General features: G+C 39.6%; 1 pseudogene across 1 annotated transcript; it reads left to right on the forward strand.

Annotated features, from left to right (window-relative positions):
* Nucleotides 1-2,335: 2,335 nt before the first annotated feature.
* LOC147624456 (caffeoylshikimate esterase pseudogene) lies at nucleotides 2,336-3,758 on the forward strand (annotated as a pseudogene). Its single transcript, XR_015269150.1, has one exon. The product of XR_015269150.1 is annotated as a caffeoylshikimate esterase pseudogene (transcript).
* Nucleotides 3,759-24,626: the final 20,868 nt, after the last annotated feature.

The raw sequence follows: 24,626 nt of genomic DNA on the forward strand, positions 1-24,626 counted from the left end.
CTCTCTCTCTCTCTCTCTCTCTCTCTCTCTCTCTCTCTCTCTCTCTCTCTCTCTCTATGTGCCCTTGATGAATAGTCACACCACCCGAGCGCCCTCACACGGTTTGTAGCCTCCGTGCAGTGAAGGAGAAGGCACGCTCCTCTAGTAATTTTCTTCCATTAAATTTTATGCATGTTTCTGATGCCTCGACGCGTAAATATATAACATGCAATTTTTGAAGCTTTTCTCATGTTTGCGCATAAGGGTTGCATGGTTGTTGGTTTTTCTTTTTCGTTAATTGATCATTATAACAATAATTGATATTTGTTAAATAATTGATCATTATAACAATAACTTACAAACGAATGATGATTTTCTGACAGTTTGTTCTTGGCCCAAACACATGTTACTGTTTTTACAGTTGGCCTGGTGTCAGCTTCTCGATTCCATCTTTGTGGTTTTCTTTAGGGTTGGTAGACCGAAAAGGACATATATGCAGCCATGATATATATAACAAGCACCCATATATATATATATATATGCTTTATTTCGGGTTTTAGTTGGCCATGAAGAATGGCTGCATATATTCACTTGAGTTGCCCATGATGAATGGAAAATTACTTTCTTTTAGGTCTTTCATTGTTGCATATTTTTCCTTTATTTTTGCTTCGAGTTTCCCACGGCAAATGTATTTTTGTTTGGGTAAATTTTACATTTAAACCCTGCATGACATGTGTATTGAATGCAAACACCCAACAAAATGTGTCTTCTGTAGGCATAAATCAATTTGTTTCTTAAACACGTCTATGCAATTCGAAAAATTGATATATAAATGCACCATCAACAAAACATGGCTTTTGCCAGAGTAAATGATTTTTTTCTTACTACATATCATTACTGCTGTGGGTTTTTATCAGAAAATTGGGTTTGTGAATTTGTTCTTTCAAAAGAGTGTATATGGTCAGTCAATGTTAAATATCGCATATTATTTGACTTTCATTGGAATGTACGACTTTTTTTAATGTGAACAAATTTATAATCGTAATGATAAAAAACATGCTATGTAAGATCTATACATCGTAACTCAAAAGGAAAATAGCCAATCACAAATGAGAAGAATGCTAACTCATAACCCTCTGTGCACAAAATCTCGCAATTCCCACCTGATAAAAAAACTAACTTGTTTGAAGTATCGGTGACTCTGGCAATAGGAAATAGAGATATCCATCTCTCTTGTTGGGAGCCACTTGAAGAATTTATAAGAAACCTAAAAAACAAAGTATGCTTATCGCTTGTAAATTTATTTGAACGGGCATATGTGTACATGGACAATTTATTAGCAAATAAACTAGGTGCATCACTACAAAGCACGCTTCTCAAAAGGATTCGCACAGGAAAATACTATCCGACTGCTTCTTGGATAATTCCAAAGACTCCATGGATCTGGTATGAATAGGATGAGGTCCGCTATAGTTTGGAACGTAATGAAACTCCCTCGTCTGACCCAGTGCCTCGACATTGATGAAATCTTCTTCGCAGATACTCCTGCTTTTACAAATACTTCAATCTTATACCTGCCCAATACAATAGACAAGATCATGAAGGCGAAGTTGGTGAGCTGCGCAAAGTGACGAAGATGTGCATGGGAAACCTAATGCAGAGCTTGGTAGTCGTAGCAATTCTATTGTCATTGATGACGATACAGAGAATCAATGTCAACAAAACTACTCTGCATCTTATCTTTCTGTTTCGGAGAGAGCATACAAGTTCAAAAAAGCAATTGTGGAAGGAGATGAGTTTGTTCCGCTCTCTTCGGAAGTCTGTAAATTTGTAGGCTTAACCGAGGAGGAAGCTTGCTTCCTCTAGATTCAAACTCTGCCTTGTAATCAGTTGTGTTTTGGCTTGGATTTGGTTTCTGGTTTATATTGCAGTCCCTTTGGTTTATAATACATATGCTTTACAGTTTGTAGTGGCTCGAAAGATCACACTTGTACTACATTTACGTGACCTCATTCTTATAAACGCAAACAACAATTTTCATTATGCTTGTCATTTTTAAATTTAAATAATAAGTATTCATTATGGTACATTAAATAGTAAAATATTTTCATTTATCTTTGATTATGCTTGTTCTTAACTTTTCTAAAGTAACGAAATGTTAGATTTGTTTCGGAAAATTAAATGAGCACCGTAAACAAATAAATTAATGTTGTCGAGTGAATAAATTAAATGCTTGATAGAAAATGGTGATACGTGTGCTACCCTATTTCCATTTACAACGTTTTGGGTGCATAGGACATGGCTTTAATAAAGGCAAGCATGCAAAGCACTAGCTTTTGAAGCCTTAAAAGATCGACCCCTTCCGACCATGGAGCTGCAAGACTCTCCACCTTAGCATCAGGCAAATGGCCGCTCCTCAGTCGCCCCCCCCGCCGCCAAATTTCTGGGGTTCAGCCCCAGAATCCCAGTTCTACGCCTCTTTAGGCGTCTCAAACAGCAAATCCTTCTTCCCCACCCCCTTCGGCCGCCTCTTCACGCAGTCGTGGCTGCCCGTGGGCGGCGCTCCTCCTCGCGGCGTCGTCCTCTGCACACACGGCTATAGCAGCGACAGCAACTGGATGTTCCAGAAGGTCCCCATCGCGTTCGCGCAATGGGGCTACGTTGCCTACGCCGCCGACGTTCTGGGCCACGGCCAGTCCGACGGCCTGCACGGCTATGTAGAAGACGTGGAGACTACGGCGGCGGCGTCCCTCTTCTTCTACCAGGCGGTTCGAGACAGGCCAGAGAACAAAAATTTGAAGAAGTTTCTGTTCGGGGAGTCTATGGGAGGAGGCTTAAGCTTCCTCATGCTTCTCAAGGATCCTCACGGATGGGATGGGGCCATCTTCTCCGCCCCCCTTTTCTTAATGCCGGAGCAGATGAAGCCCTCGAGGCTGCATCTGTTCGGCTATGGGCTTCTTCTAGGGTTTGCAGAGAAATGGCCTGCGATGCGACAGCCCAACGTGACAGGGAATGTGTTCAGGGACCCTGCCAAGGCCAAGGTGGTGGCGCAGAATCCGAGGCGCTACGCCATGCCGGCAAGAGTCGGCACCATGCGGCAGTTCTGTCGGATGTGCGAAATCTTCCAGCGGCGGTGCGGCGAGATCGCCACCCCTTTTCTGGTGGTGCACGGCACCGGCGACAACGTTACGGCGTACGAAGGCGGCGAGATGCTCTTAGACAGAGCCAAAAGCTCTGACAAGACTGTCAAGCTCTATGATGGAATGTATCACTCCCTCATTCAAGCTGAGCTCGATGAGAATACTGAGCTCGTGCTCGCCGACATCAGGACCTGGATCGACGCCAGGACTACACCACCACCTCCCATCAATGGGAGAGCTTCCAATCTTTCCTACCATTAAATTTTTTTTTGAAATCTTTTGTCTGCTTTAGTGCTGCAGTCAACAGCCAGCAGGTTTTGAACCCAGCACCTTCTATAAGGAACTTAAACACCTTACCGCTAGGCTGGCCCTCCATTGGTTTTCGTGCCATTAGTGCTATTTCTAGGAGAATTTAGTATTTTACTATTTTCTCAAAATTTATTAATGATTTTGAGAAAATACTAATTTAGTGGCATTAGTAGTATCTTTACTATTTTCTCAATACTTATTAGTGATTTTGCATTTTTCGCTCATTGTAGAACCTATTTGCTTTCTCAAACTCAATTAGAAGTTTAGCTCTCCTTCCCACCATGACTCTCAATTGTATCTTCTTGTTCCCCTAACTTTAACTTTGGTCCATTGACAACGCTCTTATATTACAATGTATTGTTCTATCTTGCTTGTCTACATTAAGCTCTATCTTGCTTGTTTAGTCTACCGTGCCAGATCATCGATTGAATGTGTTAATTCTAGTTTAATTTAGTTTTTGTCATTTAAGTGGGACAAACCACCAAGTCAAGGTGCTCTATAATCTGTGCATAATTTAACTTATCCACGAAGAAATTCAACTATCAAGGCTCTAAAGCGTAGTTTATCTCGTTTCTTTGAAAGGACTTCTACATGTATTGAGGCTTTACTTATAGATTTGCGTCAAGCCAACTACCATCAACAAACAATACATTTTCCCTTCATTGTTTGGTATACGCTAGTTTTTTTGGGGGTCTTTGTGCTCGTGTACGTGTGTGCTTTTTCATGTCGCTGTCAACAGCCAGTATGTTTTGAACCCAACACCTTATGCATGGGACTGCAACACCTTACCACTAGGCTGTGTCTCCATTGGTCGGTATACGCTACTTTTAATTTAATTTTGCCTTGGTTTTTACTTCTAGTGTGTAACAAGATGCTCGTAGCTTAATTATGATTTTAGAGCCTTGTCTTTGGGTTTACCATAAAAATAGTGAAAAGATGTAGGTATCCCACGCACAATGCAAACCATTTAAGAGAAAATACACGAAAAAGCAATCCACTTTTTCATTGTTGTTGAAATTCAATTCTCCTAATATAAGTTTACATGCATAAAATAAGTCATCTCCCTCTTTAGCACCTTGCTTTTTAATGAGCGCTAAAGGTAATATGAGGACTCCTTAACTTGAGAGAAGGTATGCATAACTGGTATGAGACTTACAAGAAACACTAAAAGGTAAGACTAGGAAAGATTATTCATATGTAAAAGGTTTGCATATAAATAAGATTCAGGGGATTTCAAATAAAAAATGGTTAATAAGCATTAAAGTTTAAGTAAAATGGAAAATAAATGGTGTACAATGGAAGCCCAAGGGACACAAAAGAGAGCGCCTCTTTCTAGGGGTAGTTGAAGAGACATTGGTTAATGAAAAGGCAATGTTTAGCCAATAAAAGGTGGAGAATCAAAGTACTAGTCTTGCAAGTCCTCAAGCTTATAATGCAAGGAGCATTACATTGGTATCAGAGCCAAGTTCTTTCTCTTTCATGATTCCATTGAGCCACTCATTCCTAACTCTAATTCTACTTATACCCATTAATCTCTACACCTTAATCTCTTTCTATTCATTTCCGTAAGCTAATCCTTATATTCCTCAAATATTCTCCATATAAAATATCACTTGCCTAATAAATTGGACATACTTTAGAGTTCTACATGGAGCAAGTGGAGTACAAGACAACCTTGAAGGATCATTGAAGCAAATATCAATAAGAAAAAGTTTGATTCAAGTATATGTGAAGTAGTTAATTCTTCTTTAAACAATTTATAACAAGGATTTAAAGATGTTTGGGATTCAAAGCCAATTAGTAAGCCACCTTATAGAGTAAGTTTGACTGAAAGATAAGAAGTTGAAAAACAATTGGCCGAATATTTAGACAAGGCTTTATTAGACCAAGTAAGTCTCCATGGGTTTCACCAATATTATTGGTGAAGAGAAAAGATGGATATATGTGCTTGTGCATAGATGATCATAGATTGAATGCAATCACAATAAAAAATAAATTTCGTATTTCCAAGATAGATGAGTTGTTTGATCAACTCGAAGGAGCTAAATATTTTAGTAAGATAGATTTAAGGTCTAGTATCATCAAGTAAGATTTAGAATTGAATATGTGCCAAAAACAACATTTAGGATATCTTTTGGACACTAAGTTTTTAGTTGTGCCTTTTAGTCTACTAATGTTCCCACTACGTTTATGACTATGATGAACACTATACTTCATCCTTATTTAGGAAAATTTGTGGTGGTTTTTATTGATGATATTCTAGTCTTTAGTTAAAATGAATAAGAATATATTGAGTACCTTAGAAAAGTATTTTAATTATTGAGAAAAAATAAATTATTTACTAAAAAATCTAAATGTGATTTCTTCAAAAAAGAAGTGCAATATCTTGGACACATAGTGTCTGAGGAAAGGATTTGTATGGATTCTGATAAAGTTGAAGCTATATTGAGATGGAAGTTCCCATCTAATATAGATGAGTTATAAATCTTTTTAGGACTTGCAAGGTTCTATTGAAAGTTTATAAGGATCTATGCTAAGATAGCTGTTCCAATGATGAATCAACTTAAAGAAAAAGGAAAACAATTTAGTTAGACTCATGATCAACAAACTAGTTTTGAAAACTTGAAAGTAGCAATAGCTACTGCTCTTATTTTGCATGGCATCATTAAGAGTTTGATTTTTAAATCATATATAGAAAAAGAAAATTTAATGTCGTGGTGGGCAGATTCTCTAAGTCGAGCACCCATGATAAATGAGTTGAGTCTTACTCAACTAGAAAGTGAATTGTTGGCTCACTTAAAAGGAAAATTTACTAATGACCCTAGCTATCAAGTAGTTTATAATTACTTGATTAAAAAAGATAACTCTTAAATAGAGAGTAAACAAACTGCAGCCACTAGTGATATAATAGTGTCACTTAAAAAAGATAGTGGTTCAAAGGAATCACTTAAAGAAGGGTCAATAAGTGAAAAAGATCACTGGAAAAAATTTTCCATTGATAATGGGTACTTATTATATAAAGGTCGCATTTGTGTACCTAAAGAAGAAAATATTCGAGAGAATATTTTACTAGAATGTCATGACAATCCAAGTGCGGGGCACTTGAGAATTTCTAAGACCTATATTTTACTAGAATGTCATGACAATCCAAGTGTGGGGCACTTGAGAATTTCTAAGACCTATATGCACTGATTGAAAGACAGTTTTATTAGACAAGTTTAAAGAAGACATCCAAAATTAGACAAGTTTAAAGAAGACATCCAAAATTATGTTATAAAATGTCCTAAGTGCCAAGTCAATAAAGCTGAGCACCTAAAAATAGGTGGAATATTACAACCACTACAAATACCTGAGAGTAAGTGGGAAAGTATTTCTATGGATTTCATAGTGGGACTACCCTAAGGTAAATGCAGAAGCTATCACCCATGCGGATCATCAATGTCCACAACACTAGTTGAGCTCAATATCTCAACACTCCTTCTCGAGCTCAACTCCACACACTATACTCTACATAAGCTCCTAAACTTGTTAAGCTCCCAATGCCTTTGTGAATATGTTAGCCACGTGATTCTCTGTGCTGACATATATACCAAATCCACATTACTTTGCTAGAACCTTCTCGCTCACAAAATGATAATGCAACTCAATATGCTTTATCCTAACATGATAGAGTGGGTTATTAGTGTGGCCAACTGTATGCTACTCATGTTGTCACAATAAATGACAATGGCCCTATCCATGGGCTCACCTATATTGCCAAGTAGCTTCCGAACCCAAGCTACCTCATAAGTTGCCATAGCACCGCCGTTTTCTTTTTACTTTTGCACCCAATCACAGATTTCATCTGAACTCAAAGTCGATTTTCATATGAACTCAAAGTGATAAATTATATGACTACTTTTGAGCTTACTACTATGCATATTTTAGGATGTAAAACTTTCAAGGGTTTTTTTGGAGTTTATTTGCAAATAAGTTGGTAGATCAATCTCATATTAAAATAAATTTGGCTTATATGAAGTATATAAGGATTTTCTTTTGAGAATTAAGAATATGTATTGCTAAATTTGCAAGGGAATGAAGATTAAATTCATTTGGTATAGATGGACATAGTCTTGGACTATTAATGTGTTGTTATCAAGAGTTTGATAAAACATTTTGAGAGATTTTGTTGAGGATGGTTTTAATTCATGATCAAGAGTTCATTTTTGGGCTCCCAAATGTAGAAAATTTACAAATTTTCATATTTCAAAATTGACCCAATAGCATGCATATGTATAGTTTGAGGGATTTATGTACATACGTTTAAGCAAACCAACTTCTTAACTCCCACGTGACATTTATATCCAATGCTGCCATTTCCTCATCCATGGTATCTTCCTATTTCTAATTTCCAATTGCATGCTTAAAACAAGTGGGCTCTATCTCCTATGTTTCTTGAACCATGTAAGCATAGTGATATTAGGGTTTTATATTCATCATATCTCAACCTGTCAAAATAGGATACCTAACGTGAGTAGACCTGTGTACATCTCGATCACTGTTGGGTTTCCTTAAAAGCTTTGGTTGTCTATGCACCAATAGTAACCAACTAACGGAATGCCAAGCTCCTCATTAAGTCACAAAAGATTTATCTATCATTTCCTTCTCTTTGCATGTACATGTCTACTAGCACCTATAGTACCATGAGATGATGTATGTACATTAAGGCACAAAAGATTGATTTATCTTTTCCTTCCCTTTGTATGTACGTGTACTAACACCTATAGTTACCATGAGATGATGTATCTACATTCCTTGCATCTCTCCTTAACATGACTAACACTAGATCCATCACTAGAGGACTCTCCAGGTCCACTAAATAAGCATCTGTGAGATTACTGCTCCTACATGTGGAACATCATCATTACTTCTTACATTTTTCATCTTTAGTTGCCTTCATTGGTGTATACCAGCTACTCATTTCATCAAAGACAACATCTCTACTAAGCATCTCACAAGTGGTAGGGTTATAGCATTTATAACCTTTTTCTCCAAAGCATAACCAATGAATATGCATTTCTCTACCTTTGGATCTAACTTGGTTCTCATTTCACAAAGAACATACATATATACAATGCATACAAATATTGTCAAGTGAGACATATATGGTTTTATGCCTATAAACTTTTTTCAGGCATCGTGCCATGAACAGCTATAGTGTGGGTTCTATTCATAATGTTAGTTACTATTGCTTTAGCCCAAAAATAATTGATATATTCTTTTCAGATATCAAGGCATGAACAACTTTTATAATGTGCATGTTTTTCCTTTCTATGCCATCTGTTACAGAGTATACCTACATGTGAATTGCCTCTTGATTTTTTTCTTTCTCAAGAAATCACTAAACTTATTGGAGAAATATTATCCCCCACTATCTGATCTTAGACATTTGATAAAAGTGAGCAAACACCTCACTTTTATCCTTGATGAAGTAAACCCACACTTTCATTAATTAATGTAACATAGTATCTATAGAATGTACATCTAATGGACTTGCACTTATGTGCTTCTCATGTGGGAAAGCATGTTTAGCTTGCTTGTTTTACCAAGCTAGCATGCTTCACATACTGTGTGCATACCATCAACTCTTAAACTTTAAAAAACTATAATTTTTAGGGTTATTTTGGGTTACATAGACCTTAACCCATTGTTTATTCACATAACTATGCGATTTTCCCATATATCCATATCTGCCATGACACCTTGAGAAAACATGGCTACCTTCACCTTCACCTCATGTATGTTAACATCTAAAGTAAACACCTTGCCATTTTTGTTACCCTTTGTAATCAATTGGCACTGATTTTTGAAGTCTTCCACAAAGCACACTTGAGGATTGAACCTCACTTGTAGACCCTGCTCAGGCCATCTGTCCAATGGAAACCAAGTTTTTTGTAATATTAGGAACATGATATACGTTGGCCACATACTTCATTTTGCCATCCTGTATAGATAATGACACTTTACTAACATGCACAATGGGCTGTGTGGTATCACAACCTATTTCCACACACCTTGGTGTTTCCATTTTCTACATATCTCTAAACCACTCACCATGATTGGTCATATGGTTAGAGATGCAAGAATCCACATACCAAATATCTCTTAATCTTGACACATCTTATATTGTGGAACTTATCATGTGCTACATCACAAATAGCTACTCATTTCTGTCATCACTATGTTTACTTGATGATGCATAGTTACCTTCCACTTTTGATATCATTTTGCTTTTTATAGTAGTTTTTACAATGTGCCCTAGTTTGTAATAGCACTCCATGCTATTTGTGTTTTGAATTCTTTGCTAACTACCTTAGCCTCTCTGGCTCCCCATGCCTCTAGAGTGGCCTCTTCCACTTGTATAAGACCAATTTTCTTGTTATTATTGCTGCTTTAATTTCTAAATGACCACCATCACTGTGTCCTCTAGATGATGATCTGCCTCTATCTCTACATGTATTTAAGTAGAAGGCTTGCTCTCATGTGAATTTTCGATGAATGGACCTCCCCAAATTTCATCTCCACAAATTAGGAGAGTAATCAATTCCTAAAAATCTAGAAAGTTCTCTTGAACTCCCATGGAGGTATGGAACTCACTATATTCCTTGACAAGACCATTCATCAAGATCACCAATACCATATCATCATCATCTACTGATGATCCAATAGAAGTAAGGATATCGGCCCTCTCACAATGTCATTCAGCTCTTGATTTAGCTGCATCTCTTGAGCTTGAGTGTTTGTCTGTACATCTTCATCAAGGTGTCCCAAGCCTCCTTAGGCATTCATACATCCGATACATGCACAATCATAGAGTCTACCACTGAATATAGTACCTTTCTAGCTCTTTTTTGTCGTACTTTATATATCTGCACATGCTAACATGGGGTGGGATTTTCTTTAATAATCTCTAGTTCCTTTTCATCACATGTGATGAATTCTCAATATATAAACTCTTGAGATCCTTTTCCCATAAGGAAATTGGTCGTCTTAAATTTCCCATAAGGAAATTAGTCGTCGTATTAAATTTCCAAGCTTGGAAATTATTCTTGTCGAGCTTCTCACTCATAATTTGTGACAAGCTATTGCAAGTGAACCGGCTCTAAGGGTCCATCGTTTGCACGGACTGCTAGCTTAAATCTAACAACCACTAGCAAATTCCATAATGTTTCATCTCATGATTAAGAGTTCCGTTTGGAAGCTAGAATATTTTTTTTTCTTTGTAACTATCTTGGAGGGGGTCAATGAGTAGTACCCAGTTGAGCCCATATATAGAAAAGAGAGAAAAAAAAGGTATGGGGACAAGAGAAGGGATGTGTAAGTCTTGAGTCTAGACACCACAGAATAGCATTATATTGGTTCTTTTGCTAAATGAATGTAATGGGGGTTGTCTCGCTTGCTTATGTGTTTATGAGTGAATAGGTTATTGTGTTTAGTGTATTAAGTCATTTGGCTATTTTTTGAATATTCATGCTTATGAACTCCTATTTTCTACATTTTATGAGCCATGGTATACCAGTGTTTCCACTTCTCCCTCTCAATCTTTGTTAGCATTTCGAATGCTATTTGGACTCTATACTAGTCCCTAGGATTCTCTCTGAGATAGCACCTATATTGCGTTGGGCATAGCTAGAGAGCACAACTACTACAAGATGCCAGTTGGGTGGTCTTGAACCACTAAAGTCTTGAGTCTGGCTAGATGGTGACACTTTTGGGGATCTTACTAGGAAAGTAGTGCCAAGAGAGAGGAAGTAGGGAAACATGAAAGGTGGTAGTGAGCTGTATAGATTTTGGGTAGATAGATAGTCTACCTTTATCAGCCAAGCGTTCTATTGTCAAGAATCTCATTTAGCGGGAAGATGTGGTACTAATTGTTGGTAGGAAGGTTGCTATTGAGCAATCTAACCTTGTGAGTGGATACTCTTTCTGGATGCATATTTAGCCTCATACATCAATGAATATTTAACTCACTTGCTTGTCATTTAACTAGCAAGTGAGTGGATGTGAGTAGATACTCTTTCTTCTGGATGCATATCTAGTCTCATACAAATCAATGACTATCCAACTCATTTGCTTGTCCTTTAACTAGCAAGAATTGGTGTTGATCGTGTAGAGTTTAAAACTCTTTACTTGTCTAGTGGATCTGGATTTTATGCTCATCCTAGTCAAGTCATCATCCCTTGTTGCTTGTGGTTTGAAGGTTTCCATGTCTTCTTTCCCCTTCTGATGATTAGCAAAATGCCTATATGCTTTGATGTGGAAACCAAAGAGGAGTTGGAAGTTCTCAAAGCTTCTTGGGAGTAGTGTGATTAGGAGACCGTGAATACGAAGACACAAGAGTGGCTTTATAGCATTATTAGAAGTAGTATCAGGGCAAAACAAGAGGGCATAGCCATTAACAATGCCTAGATTAGTAATGCATGTCCTAAGAGTTGGGAGTTATAGCATAAGTGTGGGTAGGTAGCACTCATGGAGCTGATAATGGTACTCTCAACAAGGCACAATGCTACCAGTGCATGCAACTAGAACAAGTTGAAGATAGGGATGGGTTGCACGACCCCAACCCAAACAATGTGCTAAGAGAGCAAGTATCTCTGTATCAGTCTCACCGAAAAGAGAGGTCGCATTGGTAGCTCAACACCAAGGGTAGGAAAATCTGAATCTTAAGCAAGAAGCTGGTGGGGAAGAAGTGGAAGGACAACAAAGAAGACAAGAAAGGATTGAAATCAATTCTTTAAGAGGAGCTAGAAGATACGCTATGGCATTTAAGTACCCAAAATTCAAAGTCAAGAGCAATGAAGATCTGAAATCACTTTCTTAACTACCAAAGCCCCTTTACCACAAAAGATAGAGTTCTTCACCACAACACTAGGAGGAAGAGCAACAAGATGGTATGCACAATATAGTCTGGATTATTTCCAAACCTTTGAAATACTAAGGGATGATTTCTTAAAGAGATTCTGGAAGGACAAGACAACCACAAGTGATGGATAAATGCAGAGGATAACTTAAAAAAAGCCACCAACAACAGAGGATTATTCTTTGGAGTCAAGGGCCTTACTGATGAGCCGTCCTTGGCAGTAGCCACTTTGAATCAATGGTTTATGAGAGGACTAAGGTCAACACTCTGACTAGCAGTGTCATCCATGGATTTGGAAACACTCACATTTAAATAAGTGGTAGCAGCAGCATTTGTTAGGGCGGCAGAGAGAGTACTAAAGAAAGAACCTAAGAAGAAGAAGAGAGTCTAAAAAGGCAAAGGAAGGGATGAATCTTCCTCAAAGTCTGATTCTAGAGAGTACACTCCAAGCAGAGACACCATCTTGGATTTAGAAACTGACGAAGAATGGAAGCCTTAGAAGAAGCAGGCGCGCGATAAGCAAGCAGTAAGGATGTTCATGAGTGAAGAACTAAAAGCCGCCCTAGCCAAGATAACCAAAGGACACACATGAATTGATAGTTATAAAGTAAGGATGGATGTCTATTGCACAAAATGTAATAACGAGGGTCATACCAAGGAAGAATGCAAGATGGCCCTTCCTTAGTAGTGTACCATCTATGATAGGACAAATCACAATAAATGCTACTACAATACATGGCACATGAATCTAAGGGTATCTAAAAGGCAGCAAAGACAAGCCCCATTGTCGAATGTGACTCAAGTGGCAACAACACCTTAGAATACACACAAATATGGAAAAGGAGGAGGTGGTAGATTTGGACCAAGAGGAGTAGGATTAGCCTGTTTTTTTTGTAATGCAGTTGGATACAGAAGGAGCGACTATCCAGTTTGGCAAACACTAGCAGTAGCTTCAAGAAGGCACAAGATAACAAGGTGATATAGCCCAAGGAGGACAAACATGGTGAGAATTAAGACCTTACCTGGAAAATTATAGTGGTGGTGGGGAACCCCCAAAGGTGATGGTGGCCATGACCAAATTACATAGTCGAATGTCAGAAGCACCAAAGGACAAACTAAAAACAAGAAGGCTAAAGCTGGAAGAGTGGGTGGGGCAGCATAGAGTTTGGGACCAGGTCACCAAGTTGATAAAAAAACCCAGGGAGTGATCAAAAGCATGCAAGAAAGACCATACCACCTAGAGCCAACTAGAGATAATTTGGAGCCAAGATGTCTTGAACGAAAGAAGGAAATAGCTCACAGGAAGAAATCTATGGTAGAGGAAAATAATAGTAGAGAGGAGATGCTGGAGTGCCAACAAGAGCCTGAAGCAACTCAAAGAGAGAGAGAGGCAATGAACCCATCTAGACATGCTAGGGGAACAAATAAAGAGAAGCACCACACCAATCCCTGAAGCAAGATGAAATTAGCAAGTCTAACCGAGCAAATAGGAAGTAAGAAGAGTTTAGTAGGATATGAGTTGTGGGAGGACCTTAGCAAGATGAAGCTAAACATTACATTAGACCAATTCTTGTCACTTGTGCCAAACTACAAGCCAAAGGTACTCTAGAATCTAGTGCCTCAAGACAAGTTGGCAACATTGCCAATGATGGAGCTACAACCATAATAATAGATAGCACCAGTGTAGAAAGGGTGGCAGATTGTGACACATCAATTTTGGAGGTCATGGTTAGGCTAAGAGGACAAAACATACAACATGTCATTTTAGATGGAGGATCTGGAGTGAAAACAACTAGGCCTCTCCATGTTGAAGGATTAAACTACTTAGAAGGTGTGGATGATGATGAAGAAGAGCAGATCTAAGAGAAAATCCGGGTCTATTGTCAACTATTTAAGGTAGATGTGGAAAGGATCATTCAAAGATACGATCGAGAGGTGCTGATAGTCCCCAGCCGCTAGAACAAGGAAAGGGAAGTAGCATGGGAACATAATTTCAAGAAGGGAAGCCCAAAGACTTGCTAAAATAGAGCAAGAAGAATCTAGGCTCTTGTCGTCTCATAAAAGAAGAAAAGGAAGGCATAAAGCATCAATTAAGAGTTCAAGAAGATGAACTCATTGAAATCAATGTGGGTGATGAGTTGCCCAAGACTATCAGAGTGAGTGCAAAGCTAGGCCCAAGGCTATCAGAGTGAAGCGAGGGTAGGATTTAAAAGAATAACTGACATGACTACTTAACAACATATAAGGATTGCTTAGGACTACACAGATATGAAGGGCATTGCTCCAAGATTCTATTAGCACAAGATCAACCTCAATCTCAACCTCAACCTCAAAGAAGATGCAATGCCCATCAAGCAAAACATGTATAGAATGAACCCAAACTATACAAGACAAGTGAAGGAAGAGATGGACAAGTTACTAAAAGTAGGGTTCATTTACCCCATTGACAAAGCATAATGGTTGTCACCCATTGTGATAGCACCAAAAAAGAATGGGAAACTGAGAGTATATATTGATTATAGAAACAAAATGAAGCAACAAATGTAGATCCCTTTTCACTGCCATTTACAAACTCACTTCTGATGTAGTAGTAGGACATGAGATATATTCCTTCCTGGACAAATTTAGTGGGTATAATCAGGTGTGTGGATGGCTTTGGAGGATCAAGAGAAAACTATATTCATCACAAAATGGGAGGCATTCACATTAAATGGGATGACTTTTGGCTTTAGGAATGCACCAACAACTTTCCAATGGATGATGCAAGAAATCTTTGATGAATACCTCATCACCACATTCATGAGGGTGTACATTGATGATTTCAGCGTGCCTGAAAAAAAGATTGAGCATCTGTATCACCTAATGTTATGTCTAGAAAAGTGCAGGAAAGCAAGACTAGGCCTAAATCCAGCAAAGTGTGCATTTGCAGTAACTAATGGATCCTCATTAGGCCATGTGGTAACAGTAAATGCCTTGGCAGTAGACTTGGCAAATGAAGCTATAAGAACCAAGAAACATCAATAAATTGTTCAAATTTTTGGGCCAAATCAAGTGGCATACTAGGTTTTTGAGATTCTTGGTGGTTGTTTTGCAATGCCACTATAATCTATTCCTACATGGTCTAGAGGATGCCAAGAAGCATTCTAGAATCTAAAGACCATGGTGGCATTTTCACCCATGTTGCAACAACTCAACTATGAGATAATCTTGCATGTATTTTTGGATGTATTTGATGTGTCCATTGGGAGTGCATTGATGCAAGAAGCACAAAAAAGTTGGTTCCTCTCTCTCTCTCTCTCTCTCTCTCTCCATGAAAAATAAGCATAAACACATGTATGTATTACTTATATCATTGAATAAGTAACGCCATCCAAATAAATATGTAAAGAACATCCTCGCTGTATAGCGATGAAAAAGAATAATACAAAAGAACGAAAAATAAAATAGTAAAAGTAGGGAGAGAATTATATCAGTTGATCTTGTGATCAATAGAAAAGTGAAGATTCCACTTCTGTTAATCCCATTTTGGATTAACAAGTATGCTCCTCCAATTGAGAACATTAATAAATGTCATGAAAAGACACTATAAAAGTTGTACACATTATGAGATATTGGCCACCCAAGGCCTTAGTTAAGTAAGTTTTGGGCGCCCAAGTGTGAATAAGGGGCAAATGTATATAAGGCATTTTCTCATAATGATAAGACACAATCCCCCTTTGTGCTATTGAGAGCTCTTCTTTGTGTCTTGAAAGAGATTGAGAGAGAGCATTCTAGAATTTGTGCCTCTTCTATGCTTGTATGTTTCATGCTTGTGTGGAAGAGTGAGAGAGAGTGATTGCCCTATGCGACGGTGCGAGCGACTCTACGGTGATAGGGTGGAGGTGGAGTTTGGAGGTTTGGAGCTTAACAAGTGAGCTTGGAGGCCTCAAGGGACTCAAGTTCGAAGCATTAGTAAGTGCCCTACGACATTTGTGTTCTATTGCTCTTCCTTTAGGTGAATGCATTGAGTTCCCTCTTGGAGGTGTGGTAGCCCATAATATTTTTGGCGCCTCTCATTGCATAAGATTCATGATTGCCTTTGCATTCCGGTAGTGCATTGTGTAGGAAATGAATGGATAAGGTTTGTGTGTGGAAGTAAAAAAATCATGAGAAATTGGTTGTGTTTGTTGTGTATTTGTGTGGTGGAGTGGTCTTGGAAGAGAGCTTCACTGCTTTTTCTAGTTAATTTTGATATTTGCATCACTGGAATCATCAACGTGAATGAGCAAGTTAGTGTTCTATTTTTTCTTCTTTTAAAAAATTCACAAAAATAAAAAAAATAAGGAGCCATTGATTGTGCCTTGAACTTGTATTACACTCCTTAGGTGTGGCACAATCATTTTGGAAACAGTTGGATAAGCATTTTGCACCCAGAATCACATTAGTCAATGCGGGAAGTTCCCACGTGAAATTACAGGAAAATCGTTCACGACGTGAACCGTTCCCTACAACTTCACGTTGTGACCCGCTCTCGACATCAACGCCTCAATTCACGAGATTACCTTGCCAAAAATAGGTAGCCTTATCTTGACACCACGTTTTGATATTTGCATCACTGGAATCATCAACGTGAACGAGCAAGTTAGTGTTCTATTTTTTCTTCTTTTAAAAAATTCACAAAAATAAAAAAAATAAGGAGCCATTGACTGTGCCTTGAACTTGTATTACACTCCTTAGATGTGGCACAATCATTTTGGAAACAGTTGGATAAGCATTTTGCACCCAGAATCACATTAGTCGATGCGGGAGGTTCCCACGTGAAATTGCAGGAAAATCGTTCACGACGTGAACCGTTTTCTACAACTTCACGTTGTGAACTGCTCGGCATCAACGCCTCAATTCATGGGATTACCTTGCCAAAAATAGGTAGCCTTATCCTGACACCACGAGGTTTGACAAAATCAAGAATCGTGAACGTGCAAAAAATCGTTCACGACGTGAACTATTTCAGAACACTTCATGGTGTGAACCATTTTTAGTTCACAACGTGAACTATTTTAGAACCCTCCACGGCGTGAACTATTTTTTAGTTCACGACGTGAACCAATTTCTTTTCATGACGTTAAATCTTATCTTTTCACACGACGTGAACTTTTTTTGCAATTTCATGCCTTAATCAAATCAAACTCACGAACTTGGTATAGCCAGATTAAGGCTAAGGAAGTCTTGAAAAAATTAAAAATCATAACAAGGTAACGTGGAATTCTGATTCCAAAAGGAAAAATTTGAAACACGTGAAAGTGCAAAAAATCGTTCACGACATGAATTGTTCTCTGTCACTTCACGCCATGAAGTGCTCTGCAATCTCATGGCCTCAAAAACAAGACGACAGAATTTAATCAAAATTTAATTGGGATAGCAAAATAGTTTATCAATTCAAACATACATGCACTTAAGGTCTGGAAAGCTCATCCGAGAGACGACCTTACACACCTAACGGATAGGCATCAAATCACCTAGGATCTTCGTATCAAAAAAGTGCAGGTTCAGGCCACTCAATAGCACTCAATTGAGTGTCTTAAGGAATCCGCTGTTGAAACTAGTAGTGAAGAATCCATGGAAGAAGGGTTGCAATACTCCCGGTTTGGGGAACAGGAGAAACTCTCCCTACCAGACCCAACGGTATCATTGATATTGCCTGAGGAATTTTTGGTCTCCAAACCAGCCATGACGAAGAAGCACAATTTACGGGCATGGGTCCGTTAACCAGCGCTGGACTTGGTCCCAGGCAGCAAGAAGTGCCCATCCAAACGTCAAATTCAAGGCAGTCGAACACTAGCACCCCCCGGATGAGAAGAGACATGGAAAGTGCGACCAGGTCAGGTCAAGTAATCTTCCCAACCTTAGAGGAAGTAGAGTTAGATCTAAAAAGGATCAAGGCGAAACGACAGCTAATGAGAGTTGAGCTTAAGGAAACAAGAGCTCGATACTCCAAGGGCGAGAGCCAAACAACAGGAGATGGGAAGTGTAACCTTACTCCAATCACGGGAAAAAGAGCCAGAAATAGTCATGGGAAGAAGTGAGGGAAAAATTCCAAACTTAGAACCCATAAATGAAGAGCCTAGAGCAGAGGAAGGGTTTGTAACCCTAGAGGAAGAGGATAACCTAGTGAGAGCGGAGGGCGAAGTGGAGGACCGTTTGTACACCAAAAAGGACATTGAGTAGATGATCAATCATCCTACGTTCCTACAGTACATGGAACTCTTAATTTTGCAAAGGCAAACAGAGGCAACTAATGATGAGCCATTCCAAAGTGCAATGGGTAGGACTATCCATGGACCGAAGATGCCTAGAGGAGCCAACACAGGAAGAGGACGAGGTCTAGGTAGGGGGGAGAAATTCCTCAAAGAACAAGGGTGGATCCAACCATCCATCTTAATGGAGCCACAAGGATGGATCTGTTGAATATGGTCGTAGAAATGGGCTGAGGAATGGTGAGGGAACTCGGCACTGCTCTAGAATCCCGACCCTCCCAGATGAAGCCACACATCATTTCCAAGCTCATATCCAAAAATTCTCTGGGGATGGGGATCCTATTCAACATGTAGAGATTTTTGAATCCACATATGAAACTTGTGGGCCAGTCAATGATTCATGCTTCCTCACTGACCCTAGAAGGGAAAGTGTATCAGTGGTTCCGAACCCTCAAACCCAAGGATAAGAACCCAAAGGATAAGGTTAACTTCACACGACTCAAGAATGTATTTGTGCCCAGCTTTGCCAGAAGTGGCAACAGATGGAGTCCTATGGCATAGCTGCACAATATCAACAAAAGGAAATGGAGTCGATGAGAGACTATGTGTCTTGACTAAAGCACTTAAATTCAAGGTGCAAACCACGAGAGAGGCTAACTGACAATCAGTTATTGCCTTGCTTCCGAAGAGGAGTTAGAGACCATAAGATACATTATTATTTGGTATTAGCCCCGACCGGCTACTCTAGATGCATGTTGCAAACTAGCAATTGAATATGAAGATAATATGTTGGAATTGCCACAACCGGAAGATATCAGAATATCTTTGACACAACAATGACTTTGCGTGTTTCGAGTCACCAAGAGATTGGAACTCAGAGCAAGCAAGTCAAAAACATGACTGTGGACGAGCTCAGTAATGCAATACTAGAGAAATTGAAGGTAAAGGAGGGAAGAGAAACACATATGGGCATGGGCATAACCATCTTTACCCCCGTAGGAAATTGGTGTGGTGTTCCATGTACAGATTGAATCACACTATCACCGAATGTCCACAGTTTTTAAGAGCAAGGCCACTACGCTATTGTGCACACTGTGTAAAATTAGGGAATCATGAAACTTGAATGTGCAGATATCCAAGGTTCCAAATAGTTGCACAGCTGTCACGGCACCTAGAGCTCCATTGGCCTTACTAGCACCACCTGTGCAAATCACTATAGGACAACCCAACTCTTCCTATTTACCTAGGGGGATGTTTCGGGTACATGACACTTCACCTCTACTACCACAACCACCACAGGCTAAAATCAACCAAGTATTGATTGAAGAGCCATCAGAAGATATTGATATGGTATGTGAAGTAGAACTTAGTGGAGAGTACTATGAGAAAGCTACGGTGATCGCGCCTGAATTCTATGTCCTACAAAATAACACGCCAGTACCTGTGTTGTTTCAAACCACGGTACAATGGAAGGGTAAGGACATAAACTCAAACATGAGTAGGGGACCGCTACAATGTTTTGGTTGTGGTGGGCCGCATCGAATCGTTGAGTGTCCAAACAAGAATGTGGTTCATACGCACCAACCCCAACAATTGACTGCTCCGCCCAATGACATGCCAGTAATTACTTGTAATAAATGTGGCATTGATCATTTGATCAAGGATTGTCCATATCACGCAAGTGGTTCGACTTCCACTTCTAATCTAATGACATGCCAGTATTTACTTGTACTAAATGTGGCATTGATCATTTGATCAAGGATTGTCCATATCACGCAAGTGGTTCGACTTCCACTTCTAATCAGGCCACCATCCGGACCATTAGCATGCAGCTTGGAAATATCATACCATTCAATATCCTAACATGAGCCCAGGCCCAATTGGGGGACAAGGGGAAGAACCAAGCAGATGCGACCATTTCCAGAACTGGCCAGAGAAGAAGAGTGAAAAAAGTGGGAAAGGGTGACACTAGGATCACAATGCAAGATGGATCCGAAGAAGATACGATCGACACCAGATCCACCCAATTGAGAGAAGAAGGAGATCAAGGGATCAACCAAAAAGAGCCTGACCTAGAGGAGCAAAGGGAAAGACCATCAACCCCTAAAGGAGTCGGGGAGTACTCAAATGCCGAAGAGGAGATAAGGAAGCTCGAAGATGCCAGGGCCTTAGTGGTAGAAGAATGTCAAGCTTGGCTTTATGAAGCCAAGCTTAGGGCTAACCAGGTCTGGGATACAATGTATCCAAGAAATGAGCCAAAGAAAGAGAATTGGACGTACAGACTCCAATTCTAGAAGAAACGAAAGAGGGATCTCAAGCAAACATAATGTCCAGGATGTTTGAGGAAGATGCACAGGGTGAGTCCATCCATTCCTTCCCTAGGGATAGGTACGAGACACACACATGGAAGGAACCCTCAATTGCAAGAGAACCCAGATACATAGGAAACCTCGCGGCTGTACTATCCACATCTGTGCAAATGTCATTGGGGCAACTGCTACGCAGTTCACCAACACTATGGGCAAACATAAAGGAATGGGTTAGAAGGCAGGGACTAAGGCCAGCTGACACTACAGAGGATGTTCTTCCACCTCTAGTAGCAGTTGCCATTGGGGCAACTGCTACGTAGTTCACCAACACTATGGGAAGACATAAAGGAATGGGTTAGAAGGCGGACTAAGGCCAGCTGACACTACAGAGGATGTTCTTTCACCTCTAGTAGAAAGAACCCTAAAATACACAAGAGGAATGAGAGTCATCAAGATACTAGTTAAACAATTGGGACATTATTACGAAAGTGATGACACAAATGCTACAATCCCGATTCATCATAATGGGTACTAGGCACTTGCTATCCTAGATGGTGGGGTGGGGGTTAGCATCATCACGAAACGGTGTTGGGAAAACTGGGGAAAACCCAATCTAAAAAGAGCAGATCTAATTGTTAAAATGGTAGACAAAACATCTTCAAGATCCATTGGACTTTTGGAGAATGTGAAACTCAAACTCTTTATGTTTCGCTACCATCATACATTTGTGGTAACGGACTTCCTGCGCCAACTAGTAGACGACTCATATGACATAATATTGGGAGACCCTTGGAGGGAATCTAAATTGGGCATGATTGGGCATTAGATCATGTGTATGTGTGCATGGATTCACAAATTTTAAAGATAGATTTGAGAACGTGGAGAGCATACCCCATGAAAGGGCAACTGTGATTCGGTCACAACTGAGTGGACCACATCCGTACAAATATGCCAGTCCACAGTGGAAAATTCCAAAGAGGAAGAGGAAACAAAAATGTATGCATCACTTCCTCCTTCAGATTTCAGTGAAAATTGAATGCATGTGCTAGCTACCATAGATGTGTTGCAACCCTGAGGGACCCAATATGTAGAATCTAGAACTGTTCCCACTACCTCTGTATGTATGGTTAATTGGCAAACCATTGATGAAGAATCCAAAGAGGAGGTCTCTAGCATAGAAGGGACTAGATCACAAGGCCATACCAGTGCTCAACGCCTCAGAAGATGGTGAAAACAAAAACGATATATTGCTACGAAATGCCCTATTACGAAGAAAACCCACGGATGTCCAGTGGTTGAGATACCTCGAGGCCACTATGGTATACACGATGAGTTTTCTAAGGATTGGGGTGAGGAATTGAGTAAGATAGCACTGGAGGGGAAACATAAGGAGAAAGTCATCCTTTAAGAGCCAGAAATACCTAAGCTTACAAAAGGTGGGTGTCAAAAATGGAACAAAGCTCTAGCAAAAGTCGAGCGAGAGGCCAAAAAATTCATGGCTAAAAAAAAAGTGAGAATGAGGATAAACCAAACTTGCTCTCAATACTAGACAACTTCAAAACTTACACTATTGAGACGAACGAAAAGTGGTCCTGCTGATGGCAAAAAGGGTTAAGGAAGATGGGCTGTCCACATCATACGATGGCCTGATTGAAGTCAAGGAAGTTGATATTACGGGACTAGGGGAGGAAGCCAAACCCATATATATTACTAAGGACTTGACTTTGGCTAAAGAAAATGAGCTCGTTACTCTCCTTAAGAAATTTAAGGATTGTTTCACCTGAAACTACAAGGACATGAAGGGTGTACCACTTGAGGTGGTGCAGCATATGATCCCAATCATGGAAGGATCAAGGCCAACCAGGTAGAAACCATACCAGATGAATCCTAAGTATGTGACAATTGTAAAGGAGGAAATAGATAAACTCATTGCTGTGGATTTCATCTATGAGATAGAACATACGGATTGGTTGTCACCAATCGTAATAGTGTGAAAAAAGAATGGGAAACTTAGGGTATGTGTCGATCTTAAAAAGGTCAACGCAACTCTACTAGGAAAGACCATTATCCATTGTCCTATATGGAATATGTTTTGGAGATAGTGGTTAGTGAAGAAGCTTACAGCTTCTTGGATGGATTTTCAGGCTACAATCAGGTGTCTATAGCACTAGAGGACCAGCACAAGACAACTTTCAATACAATGTGGGGGACGTTTGCATACAAAGTCATGCCTTTTGGTCTCACCAATGTCCCGACAACATTCCAATGATTGATGTGCACAGCCTTCAAGAACTACTTGTAGAAGTGGTTGGACTATTCATTGATGAATTGTGTGCACACTCTCGATGGGCAAACCATCTGGCTTGCTTAAGGAAGATGTTTGAGCGATGTAGATTATATCGTATATCCCTAAATCCTATAAAGTGCCAATTTTGGGTCAAACATGGTGTGATATTGGGCACATCATTTCAAGGAATGATATATCCACAGATAACAGCAAGGTCAAGTTGATCTTGGAACTGCCACCACCCACTAATTACAAAGGTCTGTAAAGATTTATGGGCCACATTGGGTATTATCGCGGCTTCATATTCTTCTATGCTGAAATTTCCAGACCATTGTACAAGCTACTCATTGTCTTTGAATGGAGTGAGAAATGCCAAGAAGAAGCATATGATCGATTGAAGAAGGCATTGGCTAGCGCACCAATTCTAAGACCCCCAATTGGGACCTCATATTTCATGTGCATATCGATGCATCAAACTTTGCTATTAGATGCATACTAGCACAGCCCCCGACGAGTTCAAATTGGATTATCTACTTCACTAGTCGTCAATTGAATGATGCAGAGGTGAATTACACCACCATAGAGCAAGAACGGTTGGCCATGGTTTATGCAGTCAAGAAGTATCGACATTACATATTGGCACCAACAAATTCGTATTCTTTGTGGACCATCAGGTCTTATTATATTTGGTAAACAAGCCTTGCACCACAGGAAGAATCACACGCTGGTTGCTATTACTATTGGAATTAGACTTTACAGTTAGGGTAAGAAAGGGGACACAACATGTGTTGGCTGATCATATGTCAAGAATTCCAAATGGAGAACCAAACTGGTGTTGATGATGACCTCCCTAATGCTTGTTTGTTTAAACTGGACGTGGTGTCCGAATGGAGCGAGGAGATATCAAATTATCTAGCTTATGTTTTTTTGCAAGGAAACACCCTTGAACAAAGATAAAATGTAGCGTCTTATCAAGCTTTCTGCACCTTATCAATTAATTGCGGGAGAACTATATAAGCTAGGTAAGGACAATGTCCTAAGAAGATGTGTGAGAGAAGATGATGTCGTCACGATATTGGATGAAGGATAGCCGGAGGGCATTTTGCTAGAGAGATTACAACTTGCAACGTACTTCAAGCAGGATTATGGTGGCCTCCGTTGTTCAGGGATGCCATAGAATTTGTCAAAAGGTGCGAGGAATGTCAGCGATTTGCTATCCCCCCACAACAAAGGGACAAGATGCCGCTCACCCTTATTATTGTAAGACAACCCTTCAAGAAATGGGGGATAGATTCTGTTGGACCTATTAGTCCAGCGGCACATCCATCACAAGCCCAATATGTGATTGTGGCCATGGACTATTTCACCAAATAGGTAGAAGCCAAAGCAAGCGAGCTAATGCACAAACAACAGCAAAATTCTTATATGAGCAAATTATCTCGAGATTTGGTTGCCCATTAGAATTAGTTA

The sequence above is a fragment of the Cibotium barometz genome, chromosome 25 (assembly GCF_041138505.1).
Source record: "Cibotium barometz isolate CiBa-2024 chromosome 25, ASM4113850v1, whole genome shotgun sequence".
Lineage (NCBI taxonomy): Eukaryota > Viridiplantae > Streptophyta > Polypodiopsida > Cyatheales > Cibotiaceae > Cibotium > Cibotium barometz.